The sequence below is a fragment of the Scyliorhinus torazame genome, chromosome 7, assembly GCF_047496885.1.
Source record: "Scyliorhinus torazame isolate Kashiwa2021f chromosome 7, sScyTor2.1, whole genome shotgun sequence".
In the NCBI taxonomy this organism is placed as follows: domain Eukaryota; kingdom Metazoa; phylum Chordata; class Chondrichthyes; order Carcharhiniformes; family Scyliorhinidae; genus Scyliorhinus; species Scyliorhinus torazame.
Window position 1 is genome coordinate 317,041,633 of NC_092713.1, and position 20,315 is coordinate 317,061,947.

General features: G+C 51.6%; 1 protein-coding gene and 1 long non-coding RNA gene across 12 annotated transcripts in view; one reads left to right on the forward strand and one right to left on the reverse strand.

Annotated features, from left to right (window-relative positions):
- Positions 1 to 20,315, reverse strand: part of LOC140427207 (protocadherin-1-like) — a 577,095-nt gene that overhangs the window by 290,752 nt on the left and 266,028 nt on the right. The window lies entirely within an intron of this gene.
- Positions 3,821 to 20,315, forward strand: part of LOC140427210 (uncharacterized) — a 51,823-nt gene continuing 35,328 nt past the window's right edge. Inside the window, exon 1 of the long non-coding RNA XR_011948408.1 lies at positions 3,821 to 4,243. This is a non-coding gene — a long non-coding RNA (uncharacterized lncRNA). The remainder of the gene's footprint in view (positions 4,244 to 20,315) is intronic.

The following is a 20,315-nucleotide window of genomic DNA, read 5'->3' on the forward strand; positions in this document are numbered from 1 at the left end:
GTGTCTTCACTGCCACTTCCAGCCCTGGATAATCTGAGGATCACTCGTGGCATGGTAACTCAGGCAGCCCTCTGTTCAAAATCATCATCCCGGCCTGTGAACTGTTTAAACTGTGAAGTGGCTTTCTCACTCTGAACCTCGCACTCTGACCCTCGCACTCTGAACCTCGCACTTTGACCCTCGCACTTTGACCCTCGCACTCTGAACCTCGCACTTTGACCCTCGCACTCTGACCCTCTCACTCTGAACCTCGCACTCTGACCCTCTCACTCTGACCCTCTCACTCTGACCCTCTCACTCTGAACCTCGCACTCTGACCCTCGCACTCTGAACTTCTCACTCTGAACTTCTGACTCTGAATCTCGCACTCTGAGAATCTTTGAAATCCCCTGAGATCAATGTTTATAAACTCCCTTGTTCTGATCGACAGATACTGACCACTTCAACAAGGCTAAACACTTTCTGTGGTTAGGAAGAGGGAGTGAAAGCACTTGGGGAGAGGGTGGGGGTCGTTTGGAGGAAGGGGCCTGCGGTGTGTGGTTGAGGGGCTGTGAGCGGCGGGAGTGGTGTCATCCTCATGTGTGCATATGTGGCAGATTGACCGGCTGCTCCCATGGTTGGAGAGGATGCGCCTCCTGGCTGAGGAGTTGGGGGTGATCCCCTATCAGCAGGCGAGGGGGGGATGAAAATCTGCATTTTGGGAGGGACGGGGTGGCTTGTCCCTGGATGCTGGGATCGCGCTGCCCATTCAAAATGGTGCCCCGAAATTGGAAAGTGCAGGGGCACCAGCGTGCTGTCCACAATGCGTAACTCATGGGAATCCCACCTCTGTGACGCCCTGGGTGCCAGCGAGGTCAGTCCTGGGTCTCCGCTGGCGGGAGCACATAGTTTCAACCCCAGACCTTCACGGCCAAAAACAGGTTCACCCCCTCGCTGGGCCTAAACCAGATTAACATGTTTAAGTTGCAATTTAAATATGGCGGGACAGTTTAAAGCCGGGTTCACGCTGCTCCCAGTATTCTCCCCACCACGGTGCAGTGTGAGGCCGATGGGAATCACTGCTGGACTCCTCAACTGAAGCCCAGACATGATGACCACGCCAGGGGTCTCTGAGGTCATTGGAGCACCAGGGTGTTCGGGACATGGCAGGGCAGTGCCAAGTGTACTGGCACTACTGCCAGGTTGGCACTGGCAACAGGTGGTCCTTGAAAAATGGTGTTGCCTGAAAGGGGTGGGGCCTGAAAGGAGAATGAGGGAGGTGGCATGTTGGGGGGCATGAAGGGTCGAGCATTTGGTGACCCCATAGCAGGGTGTCGCTCACCTAGGGGGCCACAAATACCGGCAATTAGATGGAGGTGCCTAATACCTGAAGGGAGACCCATTGGGAGGAGCCCAGTGCCAGCGATCCTTGGACGAGGGGTTGATGCAGTGACGATGGGGTGAGTACATCTAGCTATGATTGACAGCTCCTGACCACATCAAGCATAGTTAGGTGCTTTTTGCTAAAAAAAAAGAGGAATCATTGAAGTTTGATTCAAAGCAGGGTACTTGTGATGCATTCAAGTGTGAAGAGAAATTAACATAAACAATCTAGGCATCTGCCTGTCTGGAAGCTATTACCCTGGGGGATTGCAGCCTACTAAAAGCTTCTACTCTTTGAAAGTGAATAGCGACCTTGCAGATTAAAGGACCTGAGGGGGTTTGATGTAGTTTTGGCTTCCTAGGAAGTTAGCTGCTTTGTACACCTCTGTGTGAGGCAGCAGGCGTAAGGGACAGGTGAGTGGAAAAGCAGTGTTTTTCCACTGTTTCAGCCTAGCCTGCCCTTCAGCATCCAGGTAGAGGTGACCAATGGGTGGAATTGGGGGGGGGGGATGGAGTTTGGGGTTTGATATGGGGGGTAGGGTCTCTGATATGTGGAAGGCCTCTGATATGGTGGTCTCTGGTGGAAGTGTCTGAAGATGGGGTGGGCAGAATTTGCATTTTGGGGGGCCCTCTGGTGGACTTTGGAGGCCCACCTCACCAGGGCCAAGCTGGGGAATACTTGCGCCAGCGCACACCTGTCTGACTCCCGGCCCAGAGGGTCGGGGCATCGCGGAGACATGAACAATTCGCTGCCAAGTCCGTTAATAGATACGAATGGGTTCAACTGGCCCATTTGAATCCTCCCACTCGCACTGCCCACGAACCTCGATGCTGCCGCCATTGGGGGACCAGGGTATTGCAAATGTATCCGCGCCCTTGCACGGCGTGAGATTCCCCACCGCAACGAGAACTCCACCAATGACGGCAGGTTTTGGAGAATCTACCCCCCCCCCACCTCACCACCCCAACTTCGTCATTTAGTAGGAGAATTCTGCCCGTTATTTAGCACTCCAGGGGCAAAGTCCTCCGGTATCGGCGCGATGTCCGCCGACTGGCGCCCAAAATGGCGCAAATCAGTCGGGCATCACGCCGCCCCAAAGGTGCGGAGTGCTCCGCATCTTTGGGGGCCAAGCCCCAACCTTAAGGGGCTAGGCCCGTGACGGACGAATTTCCACCCCGCCAGCTGGCGGAAAAGTCCTTTGGTGCCCCGCCAGCTGGCGCGGAAATGACATCTCCGGGCGGCACATGCGCGGGAGCATTAGTGGCCGCTGACGGCATTCCCGCGCAAGCGCAGTGGAGGGAGTCTCTTCCGCCTCCGCCATGGTGGAGACTGTGGCGAAGGCGGAAGGAAAAGAATGCCCCCACGGCACAGGCCGCCCGCCCGCGCCGCCTTGTCCCGCCGGTAAGGTAGGCGGTTTAATCTACGCCGGCGGGACAGGCATTCCAGCAGCGGGACTTCGGCCGATCCGGGCCGGAGAATCGCGGGGGGGGTGCCCGCCAACCGGAGCGGCGCGATTCCCGCCCCCGCCGAATCTCCAGTGCCGGAGAATTCGGCAACCGGCGGGGGCGGGATTCACGCCAGCCCCCGGCGATTCTCCGACTCGGCGGGGGGTCGGAGAATCTCACCCAAGGTATTGAACAGCAGCTCGCATTTATACCGTTCCTTCAATTTAACTGTGCCAGGGTGCTGAATAGGCAAGTTTGGGCAAACAGGGAGAGAGGCCATGAGAGAGACCGAGAGGTGTATGCGCCAATCAGGAGGAGCCAGGCACCCGAAGGCAAGGCAATGGGAGGTGAAGGAAAGGGAGGAAGCACGGAGGCCAGAATTGGAGGAGGGTGGGGGGGGGGGGGGGGGGCTGGAGGGGAGGTTGAAAGCACTCAGGCAAGAGAGCAGAAGATTGGCGACATCTCTGGGACCACAATCCATCATGAAAAGTGGGCAGGAAAGATGAAAAGTACAGGATTATGAATCAAAGTGACAGCGGGGATGCAACCCATTGATGGTTCACAGTCTGGTAATCCATAACATGACAATTTAAAATGCAGCATTCAAAAAAAAACTAATAGACTTTTACCATTGCAACAAGTTAATTAAAAACTGCAATATTCATTTGATGTGGATTTTCCCTGAAAGGAACTACAAATTATTCACTAGTTATCCTGCAATAGCTTTCTTGCCTCAATGAGCTCATCACCACAGTCAGCACTGTGCTCGGTTTCTCCTGCAAGAATTATTAACTATAAACTTGGTGCAAGTAAAGCTGCCTGCGCCACTAATGAGTTACAGGCTGCGAGCTGACCGCTTGCTGTTCCAGTGACTGCAACAAATGTCCAGAGCCATGTCAGCTGGAAGCAACCAGTAACCTCCCTATGGCCTCACCCCCACAATTAGATTAACACCTTGTAACTTATTCACAGGGGCAGTGAATCAGAAATGTTATTCGCCATTATAGCCCTGGACTTTAACTTGGCTTCCTTACCAATGGGCTCTAAGACGCCGATGCTCTGTACACCTCAGCACACAATCTAAGCCCCTCTCGATGTCGAATTCTAGTTCACCTCCCTCTCTCCCTTCACCGAGCGATCAACCTCTTTGCTTTTTGGAACTCCTCTCCATATTCTCCTCCTCAACAACTTGCGTTTTTCCCTGTGCCGTTTCATCGTTTCCAGCTACTTCGCTGTAAAGACCCGGAAAGGTGTTTTCCGATGTGAGGACTGCCACGTTACTCTGACTGCCTGGAGGTGGGACACTCCGAGGAAGGACACTCGGAACTGCAAGCTGGAGTGATCGCGGCTGGCTCCATTCATACAGGAACACACACAATTACACACAGCAAGTTGTTTGGAAGCTTGATTGACCCTCTTTACACGTTGACTGACGGTGAATTTTCTCCCACCCATGGTGTAAAATCAAGTTATGTCAACCATCCCAAAGTTGCATTTGTATAGCACTGTGACGGTGATAAATCATCCCAAGGTGCTTCACGGGAGTATTTTTTTCCACAATTTTAGGCGCAATTTAGCGTGGCAAACCAGCACATCTTAGGGTTGTGGGGATGAAACCCACACAGACACGAGGAGAATGTGCAAACTCCACAGGGACAATGACGCAGGGCTGGGGGGATTCGAACCCGGGTCCTCAGCGCCACAGTTCCAGTGCTAACCACTGTGCCACATGCCGCCCTGTACACTTTACGGGAGTATTATCAGCCAAAGCGTGACACTGGGTCCACTTAAGTCGGTGTTAGCACAGGTAAGCTTGGACCCAGCAGCGGATTGTGTTGAGTGTCTCTGCAAAGGAAGAGAGTGAGAAAGACAGGGAAGTTGAGGGAAGGTGCTTGGCACTGGGATCGAAAGGAGGAATGGTGGAGCAATGAAAATCAAGGAAGTGCAATGGGCCAGAATTGGAGGAGTGCGGGGCTCTCAGAGATGGAGGGGGGGGAGGGTTGTAGGGCTGGAGGAGGTCACAGAGATAGGCAGGCTGAGGCCATGGAGAGATTGACAAACAAGGATGGATCGTAGAATTATAGAATGGTTAAGAGCACAGAGGAGGCCATCTGACCCATTGTGTTCATGTTGACTCGTCGCATGATAGCATTCTCCGGCCTTTCCCCCAAAGCCCAAATCGTGTCATTGTCAAACCGGGAGCCACTGTAGGTCAGCAAGAATGAGGTGATGCAAACTTTGATTCAAGTTCAGATATGGGGCGTCATTCTCCGACCCCCCAGCGGGTCGGAGAACGGCCGTTGGCCGCCATGAATCCCGACCCGCCGGTTGCCGAAATCTCCGGTACCGGATATTCGGCGGGGGCGGGAATTGGGCCGCGCCGGTTGGCGGGCCGCCCCCCGCTCGATTCTCCGGCCTGGATGGGCCGAAGTCCCGCCGAGAAATTGCCTGTCCCGCCGGCGTAAATTAGAGTAGCTATTTACCGGCGGGACAAGGCGGCGTGGGCGGGCTCTGGGGTCCTGGGTGGGGCGCGGGGCGATCTGGCCCCGGGGGTGCCCCCACGGTGGCCTGGCCAGCGATCGGGACCCACCGATCCGCGGGCGGGCCTGTGCCGTGGGGCACTCTTTCCCTTCCGCCTCCGCAACGGTCTCCATCATGGCGGAGGCGGAAGAGACTCTCCCCACTGCGCATGCGCGGGAAACTGTCAGAGGCCACTGACGCTCCCGCGCATGCGCCGCCCGGAGATGTAATTTCCGCGCCAGCTGGCGGGGCATCAAACGCCGTTTCCGCCAGCTGGCGGGGCGGAAATTCCTCCGGCGCCGGCCGAGCACCTCAATGTTGGGGCTCGGCCCCCAAAGATGCGGAGCATTCCGCACCTTTGCGGCGGCGCGATGCCCGTCTGATTGGCGCCGTTTTGGGCGCCAGTCGGCGGACATCGTGCCGTTTGGGGAGAATTTCGCCCATGGTCAGCAGACTCTTACTTAAGCAATTCCAACAGACATCAAATCCTGGATCCCTTCCCAAGGGCTCGATAGAGCAACCAAAATAAAACGCTGTGCCTCTTGTACAGTGCAGAAGAGGGAGATTGTTCATGCAAGCCCACCCACCTGGCTGCCACACCAACCCATATAAATGAAATACTGCAGCCCACACCATAAGGACTGCATTGGATTTGGTCATGGAGCCAGGGGTTGTGGGTGGGAAGCGAGGCTGCTCTGAAGCAGTTTACAACAGAGTGTAATATGTCTTCGGGGACATGGAATGAGGGCAGGTCATCTCGCCTCATTCATCCTTTAACTTACTGGGTTTCACAGACCCCATAAATCCAAGTCACAACTGCCTTTGAAGTGATACTGTTCTGTGGCTTTGCGCGTTTTCCTGAGGTCCTATTGACTGAGAGAGCGGATAGCAATGGGACCCGACCGACACCACCGTGAAAACTAACCACGCATTCATCTTGTCACTCTTTACGGGATCTTACTGTGTGGGAATTGGCTGCCACTGTCGGCAGTCAAAATATCATTGAATTTCAAAGTGATTCAGAGAGATCAGAGAGGATATAATAAGGTGCAATATGAAAGCAAGTCTTTATTAAAACTTATTAAAAAGGGTGTCGTGATGACCTCGGCTTTTTCAAATTTATTATATGCAAAAAGCTGCAAACAAACATCGCGTCCCACTTCCGACCATTTGATGTTTTTCCTCAGTAACTGTTTTTTTCCAGTTTTAAATCAGATTGCAAAATTCACACCTCGTTATGCCTGACAGGGGCTGCTATTAAAATTGATGAATCATTTTACTAAACAGCAGTGATGGATTCACTTTTAATTGTTCTAATGTTTTACTTGCAATTTACCACATTTCAAATTTAATTCTCCTGTCACCATGTTCCAGCTGTGTCCCGGGGGAGGTTAGATACTGAACCACTCACAGAAGCATACAGCGCAGAAGGTGGCCATTCGGCCCACCATAGCTACGCCAGCCAAATAGTTGTTGAATTGTTCCCAAGCCCCTGCTTGCTCCCCACAAACCAGCAATTTTCTTAATTCAAGTACCCATCCAGTTGCCTCTTGAACGTTACTATTTCATTTGCTTCGGTTCCAAATCACAACTCACTGTGTCACAAAAGTGACCATCTCCCCTCTGGTTCTACCAGCTGGTTAACAAATCTCCTGCCACTGGCATTAGTTGCACCCGATGCGCTCTGCCAACACTGCTCAACTCTGAGATCATCCATTCAGCGCATTCTCTTGTTCAGCCACTTCTGCAGTGGGGAGGGCTACCTGGACATGCAGGACTGAGATGTACAGCCTCTATGCCTCCATTCATGAAACAGATGCACTGTTTGCTACAGGGCAATCGATAAGAGCCAGTACTGGGCCCAGGCCTGTCTTAGTTCGACCGCCTGATTCCCAACCTGGCCTTGTACCCCAGGGACAAATCCAAAAAGGATCATGATTAACTCTGCGTTGTACTCTGAGAAAGCTTTTGACAAGGTGCCACACAAAAGGTTGCTGCATAAGATAAAGATGCATGGCGTTAAGGGTAAAATAGTAGAATGGATAGAGGATTGGTCAATGAATAGAAAGCAAAGAGTGGGGATCAATGGGTGTTTCTCTGACTGGCACTCAGTAACTAGTGGTGTCCCTCAGGGATCAGTGTTGGGCCCACAATTGTTCAGAATTTACATAGATGATTTGGAGTTGTGTCCAAGTTTGTAGACAACACTAAGATGAGCAGTGAAGCAAAAGATGCAGAGGATACTGGAAGTCTGCAGAGAACAAGAACAAAGAACAAAGAAATGTACAGCACAGGAACAGGCCCTTCAGCCCTCCAAGCCCGTGCCGACCATGCTGCCCGACTAAACTACAATCTTCTACACTTCCTGGGTCCGTATCCCTCTATTCCCATCCTATCCATGTATTTGTCAAGATGCCCCTTAAATGTCACTATCGTCCCTGCTTCCACCACCTCCTCCGGTAGCGAGTTCCAGGCAACCCACTGCCCTCTGCGTAAAAAACTTGCCTCGTACATCTAAACCTTGCCCCTTGCACCTTAAACCTATGCCCCCTAGTAATTGACCCCTCTACCCTGGGGAAAAGCCTCTGACTATCCACTCTGTCTATGCCCCTCATAATTTTGTAGACCTCTATCAGGTCACCCCTCAACCTCCGTCGCTCCAGTGAGAACAAACCAAGTTTATTCAACCTCTCCTCATAGCTAATGCCCTCCATACCAGGCAACATTCTGGTAAATCTCTTCTGCACCCTCTCTAAAGCCTCCACATCCTTCTGGTAGTGTGGCGATCAGAATTGAGCACTATACTCCAAGTGTGGCCTAACTAAGGTTCTATACAGCTGCAACATGTCTTGCCAATTCTTATACTCAATGCCCCGCCCAATGAAGGGATTAGAGGGATTTGGATAGGTTAAGTGAATGGGCTAGGGTCTGGCAGATGGAATACAATGTGACAAATGTGAGGTTATCCAATTTGCTAGAAATAACAGCAAAAGGGATTATTATTTAAATGATAAAATATAAAACATGCTGCTGTGCAGAGAGACCTGGGTGTGCTAGTGCATGAGTCATAAAAAAGTTGGTTTACAGGTGCAACAGGTGATTATGAAGGCAAATGGAATTTTGTCCTTCATTGCTAGAGGGATGGAGTTTAAGACTAGGGAGGTTATACTGCAACTGTATAAGGTGTTAGTGAGGCTACACCTGGAGTATTGTGTTCAGTTTTGGTCCCCTTACTTGAGAAAGGACGTACTGGCACTGGAGGGTGTGCAGAGGGGATTCACTAGGTTAATCCCAAAGCTGAAGGGGTTGGATTACGAGGAGAGGTTGAGCAGACTGGGACTGTACTCGTTGGAAATTAGAATCATGTGGGGGAATCTGATAGAAACATATAAAATTATGAAGGGAATAGATAGGATAGATGCGGGCAGGTTGTTTCCACTGGCAGGTGAAAGCAGAACTAGGGGGCATAGCCTCAAAATAAGGGGAAGTAGATTTAGGACTAAATTTAGGAAGAACTTCTTCACCCAAAGGCTTGTGAATCTATGGAATGCCTTGCCCAGTGAAGCAGTTGAGGCTCCTTCATTAAATGTTTTCTAGATAAAGATAGATAGTTTTTTGAAGAATAAAGGGATTAAGGGTTCTGGAGTTCGGGCGGGAAAGTGGAGCTGAGTCCACGAAAGATCAGCCATGATCTCATTGAATGGCGGAGCAGGCTCGAAGGGCCAGATGGCCGACTCCTGCTCCTAGTTCTTATGTTCTTATATCAGCACAACAGAACAAGCTAGTCAACCACAGAATTCCTACAGAGCTATTCAACCATAGAATTCTGCAGGCCATTTGGCCCATCGAGTCTGCACCGACCCTCTGAAAGAGCACCCTCCCTAGGCTCACTCCCCTGCCCTATCCACTTAACTCCACCTAGCCTGCACATCTTGGGCACTAAGGGACAAATTAGCACCGTCAATCCACCTAACCTACACAACTTTGGAAGGAAACCTGAGCTCCTGGAGGAAACCCACGCAGCCACAGGGAGAAAGTGCAAACTCCACATAGACAGTCACCCGAGGCTGGAATTGAACCTGGGACCCTAGTTCTGTGAGGCAGCTGTGCTAACCACTGTGCCACCATGCCACCCAACTAGTCTATGTCAGAATTAATGCTCCAATCAATTCTCCTTCCAATCTTCTCCATCTAACCCTGTCGGAATACCAACAAAACAACTCACATCTATATGGTGCCTTCAACACCCCTGTCACAGGTTTCTCGCTGGCATGGGGGTTGGGGGATTTCAATAGGAAACTCCATTGGCAGTGGCGGGAGCAGAAGATCGAACCTCCAGCTAACAGAGGGCCCCTCCTGCCGTCGGGAAACAAGCTGCGGGAGGTCAGGGAGTCTCATCCAGTAAGTATATCATCCCAAGATGCTTCGAGAGAACAGTATCAAACAGAATTCAACACAAGGAAGGTATTCGGTCAGATGACCAAACGTTTAGTCAGAAAGCTATGTTTCAAGGAGTGTCTCAAAGTAGCAGAGAGAGGTAGAGACGTGGAAACATTTACTGTGGGATTGCCAGAGATTAGGACTCTGCCAGGTGCAGCTGCCAACCGAGGAGTGAAAGAGGCAGCGGATGAATGGTATAGGTTATGGGGGGTACATGGAAATATAGAATTGAGGTTCCATTCAGATCAGCCCAGATCTGACTGAATGGTGGAGTGCGTGCGAGGGGCCAAGTGGTCGTAATTCAAATGGGAACACATAGCTTCAGAAAGGTAGTGGGGGGGGGGGAATGGAATGGGATTAGTTCCAGAAAACTCTGAGCGATGCTGTGTCCTGGTGTCGCTGGCCTCCTGCGCTCACCCTCCTCTCTGACTTTGGTTTGGTCTCCCAGTGAGGAGCCGGCACTCCCTCTGATGCACCTCCGGGGAAAGCTGACCCTTCTGGTAAAACGCCCGTAGATGGTAAGCATCAATTCACTTCCATTTGACCGTGTTAGAGCAACAGGAGCACATTTACGACTGTGCACACGCTTATATTACTTTTCAAAATGGATTCCATTTGATTGCTTGTAGCCTGACGTGTTTTACCAAAGACTGCAATCTGCCACAGCATCGCTAAACCTGGGGGAGTGGACATGAGATCGACATACCCACCCTCACAACTTAACTACAATTCACCGTTAATAAATTTTTAAAAGTCAAATTAATAATATTTATAAGGGACCATTGGCAAACAAAAGTAAGAAAGTTCCATCTGTCAGGAAAATTCCGGCAAAGTTCCCTGAAGGGCAGACGGTCCTCCCGATCCCAGTTTCCTTAATCTGTAGAACCTGATGATCCAGAGTAGCACGGCGGCACAGTGCGTTAGCACTGCTGCCTCACGGCGCCGAGGTCCCAGGTTCGATCCCGGCCCTGGGTCACTGTCCGTGTGGAGTTTGCACATTTTCCCCGTGTCTGCGTGGGTTTCGCCCCCACAACCCAAAGATGTGCAGGGTGAGTGGGTTGGCCATGCTGAACTGGCCCTTAATTGGAAAAAGTGAATTGGGCACTCTAAATTTATTTTAAAATAGAATCCGATGATCCGACAGACCCAGAACGTGAAAATCTACCTCAAAACGTAATGGGGTGGAATCTCCCCACACAGCTCTCGCTGCGCTCGAACCTGCTTGTACCTCTCATGTCTGTTAGAATGGGTTCGCCTTCACAAAAAGCTAACCCACAAAGAGGAGTCATTTAAACACAATCAACTCCACAAAAGAGAATAATCTGCGGCAAGGTTGCCAAGGTTACCAAGTTAATGAAAGAGCAAGAGAAGGAATGTGTTAACTTCAGCCTGTGGACTGAATGTGGTCACGCACCGGTGAGAGTGATGGGGATGTCTGAACCTTCCCACAGGTCTGACAAAGGTCGCACCTTTGAAGATTTACGCTCAGAAACAGAGTACGATTGACCCTCAGCCGTTAACCTTCTTCCAGGTGGTCAGCTCCCAATGATGTAAATTGACAATGACCCTTGCCTCTTTTACAGAGGCACTGACAACGCAAACATTTTGCTCTAATTCCGTATCGCCTCTCTGAGCTGCTTGAGCTGCAGCATCTATACCGGCTGGCAAAACAGTTTTTCTCCTGCACTTACACATTCAATCATTCCACCTCCGTCAAGCACCGTGAGACATTCCGCAACGTTAAAGACACATTACACATCATGGCAAATTATTGCGGCTGTTTCACATCCAACCCACACCACAAAAACCGGGTCTTTCCTCCCTGCCAGCCTCCACCACTTCCAGTTTTTTTTAACCACACTATTTTGCTCTTGAATTTCCTAAATGAGTTTCTTTTTCCCGTATGTTTCATGGCAGCACCTTGATACACCTGTCAGAATGGCCGTGGCTGTGTCATCTGAAGAAGCAATAATAATGCAAATAATTGAACTCGGCAAAATGTTACATCATTTCAAAACAGTGTCAAAAAGGTAATTTCTTCCTTCTCAAGTCAACCATCTCTTACTTTGATTCATTCATTTCAAGAGTATCAAAACTGTTGGGTAATTCACCTGCTCAATATAGCTGTCCTACATCCTGAGGATTTTGAATATTTACTGCAAACTAACTTCTTCATCTCAACTTCTCTTATTCTCTACCTATGACATGGACTCCATAGAGGTGTCAGACATGGTTCAGTCAGTGTCTCTCTCTGTCTCTGGGTGAAAGGTTTGTAGGTTCAGGAGACTTGAGAACAAAATCCAGGCTTCCACACCAACACCAGTAATGGCGGAGGCGCCACCTTTCAAAGGGGAGACTAAACTGGGCAGAATCATACCAGAATTTGGAAAAGAGTCCGGTTCAGGCTGATAACTAGCATGTTGCTCTCCAGCTGCACAGACTGGGGGCGGGATTCTGACATCCCACGGGAGAGTGTCTACGCGTCGTAAACCCCGTCGTGTTTTACGACGGCGTCAACGGGCCGCGACCAGGAGTAAGTCTGCTCCAGGTTCACGCCGCTCCAGCTGCCGATCCCGGCGCGAACTGTGCCCCACGGGATCCATGCATGCGTAGCAGCGCTGGCGCCGATGCGCGCATGCGGGGTGGCCTCCTTCAACGTACTGGCCCCAACGCAACATGGCGCAGGAGTACAGGGGCCGGCGCGTAGGAAAAGAGGCCGGGGGACATAGAGGTCGGCCCGCCGATCGGTGGGCCCCGATCGCGGGCCAAGCCACATCGGTGCCCCCCCCCCCCCCCCCCCCCCCCCGGGGTCGGAGCCCCCCTCCCGCCCCACAGGCCGCCACCCGACCCTTGCACGCAGAGTTCCGACCGGCTACGAGCAGATGTGGATGGTGTCCATAACACCATAAGACCATAAGGCATAGGAGCGGAAGTAAGGCCATTCGGCCCATTGTGTCCACTCCACCATTCAATCATGGCTGATTTCAACTCCATTTACCCGCTCTCTCCACAGCCCTTAATTCCTCGAGAAATCAAGAATTTATCAACTTGTGTCTTAAAGACACTCAACGTCCCAGCCTCCACCGCCCTCTGTGGCAATGAATTCCACAGACCCACCACTCTCTGGCTGAAGAAATCTCTCCTCATTGTGTTGGGTGTTCTGCTGCACAAATGATCCAACACGGCTGTCGATGGTACAACTCAGTTTTATTGTCTCAACAACTGTAACAACTAACTCCTGGCTTGGGTATGTGCTTCATCAGCTAACCTGTGGACCCAGCCCTTTCACTATCTTGGTGAGGCACTCAGCACATGGTGTATGTCTGAGTGGCGCGCTGTGAGCTCTGTGCTCTGAGCTATCTCCTGGTAGAATGAGCGGGAACTGTGGTATTCCCTGTTTTATAGTGCGTGTGCTCTCACTGGTGATTGGCTGCGATGTTATGTGTGTGCTGGTTGGTCCAACTGCCTGTCCATCAGTGTGTGTGTGATTGCACCATGATATGCTGATGTGGATATCATGACATCCCCCCCTTTCACAAAGGATATGTGCCTACATGCTAATAAATAGAAATGTGTACTGAGTATGTGTGTGCAATATTTACAACATGTACATGAGGCTAAACTATATACAGAGGAAGGTGTCAGGTGCAAAGAACAACAAGGTTGTACCAATAACAGAACAAATGCAATCAGCAAACGACGAGAGAAAACTTCTGGAACAATGAACGATCAGAAAAGAAACTCGTTAACAGTACTGTAAAACAATTCAGTGAGTCCAGTGTGTGAACAGACTCGTAAGTCCAGTCTCTCAGGTGGGCGACGAATTCGAGTTGACCGCCTCAAGGGTGGGTCAGAATCCACCGGCTGGCAACGGGCGATAGAGGAAGAGGCAGAGTGTCAGGAAGCTCAACAAAGTCGACATCAGGAGGGCATGGCACCAGTGCATGATCTCGTAGCGAGCGCGGACCTAGACAAAGGGCCCACCGATTACGGCGGCGAATGGAGCGATCAGGCATACGAACCAGGAATGAGCGGGGAGTCAGGTGGCGGAGAACCTCGGCGGTTGCCGACCAGCCACCCTCCGGTAGGTGTATGCGGACATTGTCTCCAGGTGCCAGGGCAGGAAGATCAGTCATCCGAGCGTCATGTGCCACCTTCTGCTGAGCACGCTATTGTTGCATCCTTCGCAATACTGGAGCATGGTCGGGTTCAGGAACATGAATGGACGGCACAGTGGACCTGAGGGTGCGACCCATCAACAGCTGGGCTGGCGAGAGGCCCGTGGACAGTGGGGCCGAGCGATAGGCCAGCAGGGCTAAACAGAAGTCAGATCCGGCATCAGCAGCCTTGCAGAGGAGCCGCTTCACAATGTGGACGCCCTTTTCCGCCTTGCCATTCGACTGGGGATGCAAGGGTCTGGACGTCACGTGTGTGAAGTTGTATGAAGTGGCAAAGGAAGACCATTCTTGGCTCGCAAAGTAAGGCCCGTTGTCAGACATGACGGTGAGCGGAATTCCATGGCGAGCAAAGGTTTCTTTGCATGCCCGAATTACAGCTGATGACGTTGTGTCATGCAGGCGTATGGCCTCCGGATAATTTGAGAAGTAGTCAATCAGAATGATGTAGTCCTTGCCGAGCGCATGAAAGAGGTCCACGCCCACCTTCGCCCAGGGGGACGTGACCAACTCATGGGGCTGAAGGGTCTCAGGGGGTTGCGCCAGCTGAAACCCCTGGCAGGTGCGGCAGGTGAGCACCATGTTGGCGATGTCGTCGCTGATGCCCGGCCAGTACACAGCCTCTCGGGCCCTCCGCCTGCACTTTTCAACTCCGAGATGGCCTTCGTGCAGTTGTTCGAGGACAAGCCGGTGCATGCTGTGTGGGATCTCGATCCGATTCAACTTCAAGAGGACACCATCAATGACGGCCAAGTCATCCCGGACGTTGTAAAATTGTGGGCACTGCCCCTTGAGCCACCTAGGCACTCGTTCTCAATCTGCGCGTAGTGCTGTTCTGTGGGGGTCATGGCCCGCGACGCATAGGCAACCGGAGCCCATGATGCGGTGTCGTCCCATTGCAGGAGTACCACCCCAATGCCGGACTGGCTGGCATCAGTTGAGATCTTTGTTTCCCATGTGGTATTGAAAAACGCCAGTACCGGGGCGGTGGTGAGCTTGACCTTGAGCTCCTCCCATTCGCTCTGGTGTGCGGGCAGCCACTGGAATTCCGTTGTCTTTTTGACCAGGTGGCGAAGAGCAGTCGTGTGCGAAGCAAGGTTAGGAATGAACTTCCCCAGGAAGTTGACCATCCCGAGAAAGAGCAGCACTGCCTTCTTGTCTGACGGCTGCTGCATGGCTGCGATGGCTGCCACTTTGTCGGCATCCGGCCGCACACCCGACCAGGAGATGTGGTCCCCCAAAAACTTTAGCTCAGTCTGGCTAAAAGAGCACTTGGCTCGGTTAAGACGCAGGCCCTGATCCCGTATCCGTGCAAAGACACGCTGGAGACGACTGATGTGCTCCTGTGGTGTGGTGAACCAGATGATAACGTCGTCTACGTAGACGCGTACCCCTTCGATGCCCTCCATCATCTGTTCCATAATGCGATGGAACACTTCGGAGGCCGAAATGGTGCCGAATGGCATCCTATTGCAGCAGGATCTGCCAAATGGAGTGTTGAATGCGTACAGCTTCCTGCTGGACTGATCCAATTGAATCTGCCAAAAGCCCTTTGAGGCATCAAGCTTGGTGAATAATTTTGCCCGAGCCATTTTGCTCGTGATTTCTTCTCGTTTGGGTATGGGGTAGTGTTCCCTCATAATGTTGTGATTCAAATCTTTTGGGTCGATACAGATCCGGAGCTCGCCGGAGGGCTTCTTGACACACACCATGGAGCTGACCCATGGCGTTGGCTCCGTGACCCGGGAAAGCACTCCTTGGTCCTGCAGGTCCTGCAGCTGCTGCTTGAGGCGGTCCTTGAGTGGTGCTGGGACCCTACGAAGTGCGTGAATGACCGGGGTGGCGTCCGGTTTGAGCCGTATTCTGTAAGTGTAGGGCAGTGTGCCCATGCCCTCGGAAACCTCCTGGTTGTGGGCGAGGAGCGAGTGGAGCTGCGCCCTGAAGTCTGCATCCGGGAAATCGGACGTGCCTTCTGGATACAGAGTGTGTACCCGCTGAACGAGGTGGAGGATCTTGCACGCCTGTGCGCCTAACAGAGAGTCCTTCGAGGATCCTACGATTTCAAATGATAATGTGGCTTTGTGTGAGTTGTATGTAGCATCGAGCTGGCAGGACCCCGTGGCCGGGATGACGTTTCCATTGTAGTCAACCAGCTGACAGTGGGATGGCAGAATCGGTGGTTTAACCTTCAGGGTCTGGAAGGCTGACCATGCGAGGAGATTGGCGCAGGCACCAGTGTCCAGGCGAAAGTGATTTGGGATCGGTTGACCATTAGGGTGGCACACCACTCATCGCCCGGATCAATGCTGTGCACTGGTAGCGGCTGGTGGTTCCGACTTGGGGACATCCGGTTCTTGTGGATTACCACAACGCGGAAGGGCTCCCTGTCTTCGGTATCGCTGGTCTGCATACTATCTGGATATGGCTCAGTGTAGGGGGGCTGAATCGCCTGCACGTCCCTGCGAGGCTGGCGGAATTGTAGGGAGTCGGCAGGTTGAGCTGCTCAACAGCAGGCAGCATAGTGACCCATCCTGCCACAGCGGAGGCATTGTCGCGCTTTGGCCGGACATTGCCGCTTTAAGTGGGCAGAGCCACAGTTGCCGCACGTCGTGATGTCATGGCGTTCGTTGCACCACCGCGCATGTGCGGTGCGGTCCTGCGTAGAGCGCGCCTGCGCATCACGTCCCTCTGCGTCAACGTCCCCTCTTTTGGCGCATACAAGCGGGGGGGGCCTCGGAAAGCGCGCAAAATGGCCTCCCTCGTCCGGGCCGCGGGCCGGGAGGAGCTCGATCGACTGGACCCGCTCCGCCTCGTAGGAACTGAGCTGTGGCGTTTCGGCCGCCTGGATTTGGGGGTACCGGCTTGTCGCGTTCCCATGGAGAATGCAGGTCTCGATGGCAGTCGCTAGGGTGAGGCGCTTTATTGTAAGGAGCTGCTGGCGTAGGGTGTCCGAGATGACCCCAAAAACTATCTCATCCCGTATCATGGAGTCAGAGGTGGCCCCATAGCCGCAGGACTGCACGAGGATACGGAGGTGTGTCAAGTAAGATTGGAAAGGCTCATCCTTACCCTGCAGGCGCTGCTGGAAGAGGTACCTCTCGAAGCTCTCATTGACTTCCACGCTGAAGTGTTCCTCGAACTTCAGAAGCACCGTCTTATATTTTGTTTTGTCCTCGCCTTCCGCAAATGCCAGAGAGTTATAGATGTGGATGGCGTGTTGCCCCGCCGTGGAGAGGAGGAGGGCGATCTTCCTGGTGTCCGATGCATTCTCCCTGTCTGTGGCTTCCAGGAAGAGCTGAAAGCTCTGTTTAAAGAGCTTCCAGTTTACGCCGAGATTACCAGCGATTCGGAGCGGCTGCGGCGAGCTGGTGGTTTCCATGGAGCAGGATGGCGGATTTCTGAAAGGGTGCAGGTAGGTCTCACAGTCGCTGGTTTGCGTCCACTACTGGTATCATGTCGTGTTGGGTGTTCTGATGCACAAATGATCCAACACGGCTGTAGATGGTACAACTCTGTTTTATTGTCTAAACAACTGTAACAACTAACTACTTGCTTGGGTTCGTGCTTCACCAGCTAACCTGTGGACCCAGCCCTATCACTATCTTAGTGAGGCACTCAGCACATGGTGTATGTCTGAGTGGCGCGCTGTGAGTTCTGTGCTCTGAGCTATCTCCTGGTAGAATGAGCGGGAACTGTGGTGTTCCCTGTTTTATAGTGCGAGTGCTCTCACTGGTGATTGGTTGCGATGTTGTGTGTGTGTTGGTTGGTCCATCTGCCTGTCCATCAGTGTGTGTGTGATTGCACCATGATATGCTGATGTGGATATCATGACAGATGGCGCTGGCGGGACTCGACATTTTAACTGCGGCGGCTCGGCCCATCCCGGGCCGAGAATCGACGGACTGGCCACGTAGCGTGGCCCGCGACTGCCGCCGCGCCAGACACGCCGGCGCCGAGGGCGCCGATTCACCTTAATTTTCATCAAGGTCCATTCTGTAAGACTGGAAACACTAATCTTGGCCTAGATACCATTTGAGATGTTCTTACAAAATGTCAGTGGTTGCGAGTATTTTCATCCTTGTGTGTGCAAAGTAAAATATTGGCATTGTTCAATGAAAAAAAAAAAAATAAGATTGAAATGTATTCAAATCCATTTAAATGAGGCTCTTGCCGTTTGCGGGCGTGAACCTCGTGACATCACCGGCGAAAGGCGGGGAAAATCCGGAAACACAATCCCTCTGGAGATGACGATTGCGAGCTGAAAATCGTCTCCACAGTCAGCCTGCACAGGTTGACATAAAAGGTTTTATGCCACTATTTTGAAGAAAAGGAAGGGAGATCTCCTCAGGGTCTGGTCAATATTTATCCTCAAATCAACTTCACCAAAAATATCTGGTCATAACCACATTGCTGCTTGTGTGGTTGTGCATTGTGCAAATTGGCTGCAATGTTTCCTACTTCACAACAGTTCAAGAGTAGGTCATTGGCTGTCAATCTCTTTGGGACGTCCCAAGGTTGTGAAAGGAGCTATATCAATGCAAGTCTTCTTTCTTTTTAAAATTTAAAGTACCAAATTCTTTCTTTTCAATTAAGGGGTAATTTAGCGTGGCCAAGCCACCTACCCTGCACATCTTTGGGGTAAGATCAACGCACACATGGGGAGAAGCAAGTCTTTATTTTCAAGGTTTCTCAAAAATGAAGAATCAGGGTTTGAACAAACCAGATCTGTCTTGCGAATTGTAGCTGCAATGCAGAAAACCATAGGGGCGGCACATTGGTGCAGTGATTATCACTGCTGCCTCACAGCACCGAGGACCCGGGTTCAATCCCGGCCCCTGTGGAGTTTGCATATTCTCCCCGTGTTTGCGTGGGTTTCACCCCCACAACTCAAAGATGTGCAGGGTAGGTGGATTGGCCATGCTAAATTGCCCCTTAGTTGGAAAAAAATAATTGGGTACTCTGAATATATTTTAAAAAAGAAAACCATTGAGAATGAAAGAACCCGGAACATTTTTCTGAAAACATTTTCTGTTTTCTCCCAGGTAACTTGTGTAGTGGACAAATCCTGGGCAGCTCTCTACCCTTCACATAACCCTGTGAACTGAAAGCCCTGGCACGTAATGTGCGGTCAACTATCCTGATAGAAATGGGGGAAATCCATCTTGAAGCTCTTGCCGTTTTCAGGGAGGAATGCATGACCGTAACTCAATCTGGGGACTGTGCTTCCATCCCTGGATAGGCTGCCATAGATTTCTCAGGCTGACGACCATGATAATATCCTCCGCTTGCGTCAAACTCAATATCCAGGGTGGGAAATGACCTGTCCAAAGTACAGTGTTTCTAGGTTTGAATTTCCCACTCTGGGTGGGGTTACTGATCTCCGGCAGGTCATCTAGAGGTGACGTCAGGAAGCACACCTTCAAGCAAAGTGCAGCGGACATCGGAATCGGGGGGGGGGGGGGGGGGGGGGGTCAGTTGGAAAATTGAAAACTGAGAGCATTCAATTTGCGTCATGCAAGGGTCTGAGGGGTTACAAGAGCACAGCAGGTAGACACAGTTTAGACGCAGGTCAGCCATGATCTAGCTGAATGGCAAACAGGCTCGAGGGGCTGAATGGGCCTCTCCCAGTTCCTATGTTCAAAATCGGTACAAAAGATCCCATGGACTACTTTGAAGAACAGCAAAGACGTCCACCCTCTTGTCCTGGCCAGCAATCTCCCTCAACCAATATCACCAAAAGCACATTCCCTGGTCATTAGCACTTGTGGGGATCCCGCCGTGCACAAATTGGTCACTTTTCCTACATTTCAACAGTAACCCGTGTTTTACAAGTGCTTAATTGGCTATAGAACACTTGGCGATATCTTGAACTATGAACAGGTGCTACATAAATTCAAGTCATTCATTCATTCATTAGCAAATGCCCACATATCAATTTTCATTAAGAAGCATTTTTGACTTGAAATGTTTGTCATTACACAGCTAATAATCAGAGTGGGGAAAGCAGCACGTCAACTGGGCCTGTACCACACACACGGCAACTTCAGGTAGTGTGCAATGGCAAGATTTTATCATTGCCTTCTTTAGAAGTGTTGGCCATGTTTACATATCCCAGCACAAGGCTGTATCTCCAGCAGATCCAGACACTAAATACCAATGCAAGGTTGCATCGCAGACAACCAAAAACCCCCGATAAACCATAACATTTAGGCGGCATGGTGGTTAGCACTGCTGCCTCACGGCGATGAGGACCCAGGTTCGATCCCGGCCCCGGGTCACTGTCCGTGTGGAGTTTACACATTCTCCCCGCGTCTGCGTGGGTTTCAGCCCCCACAACCCAAAGATGTGCAGGGTAGGTGGACTGGCCACGCT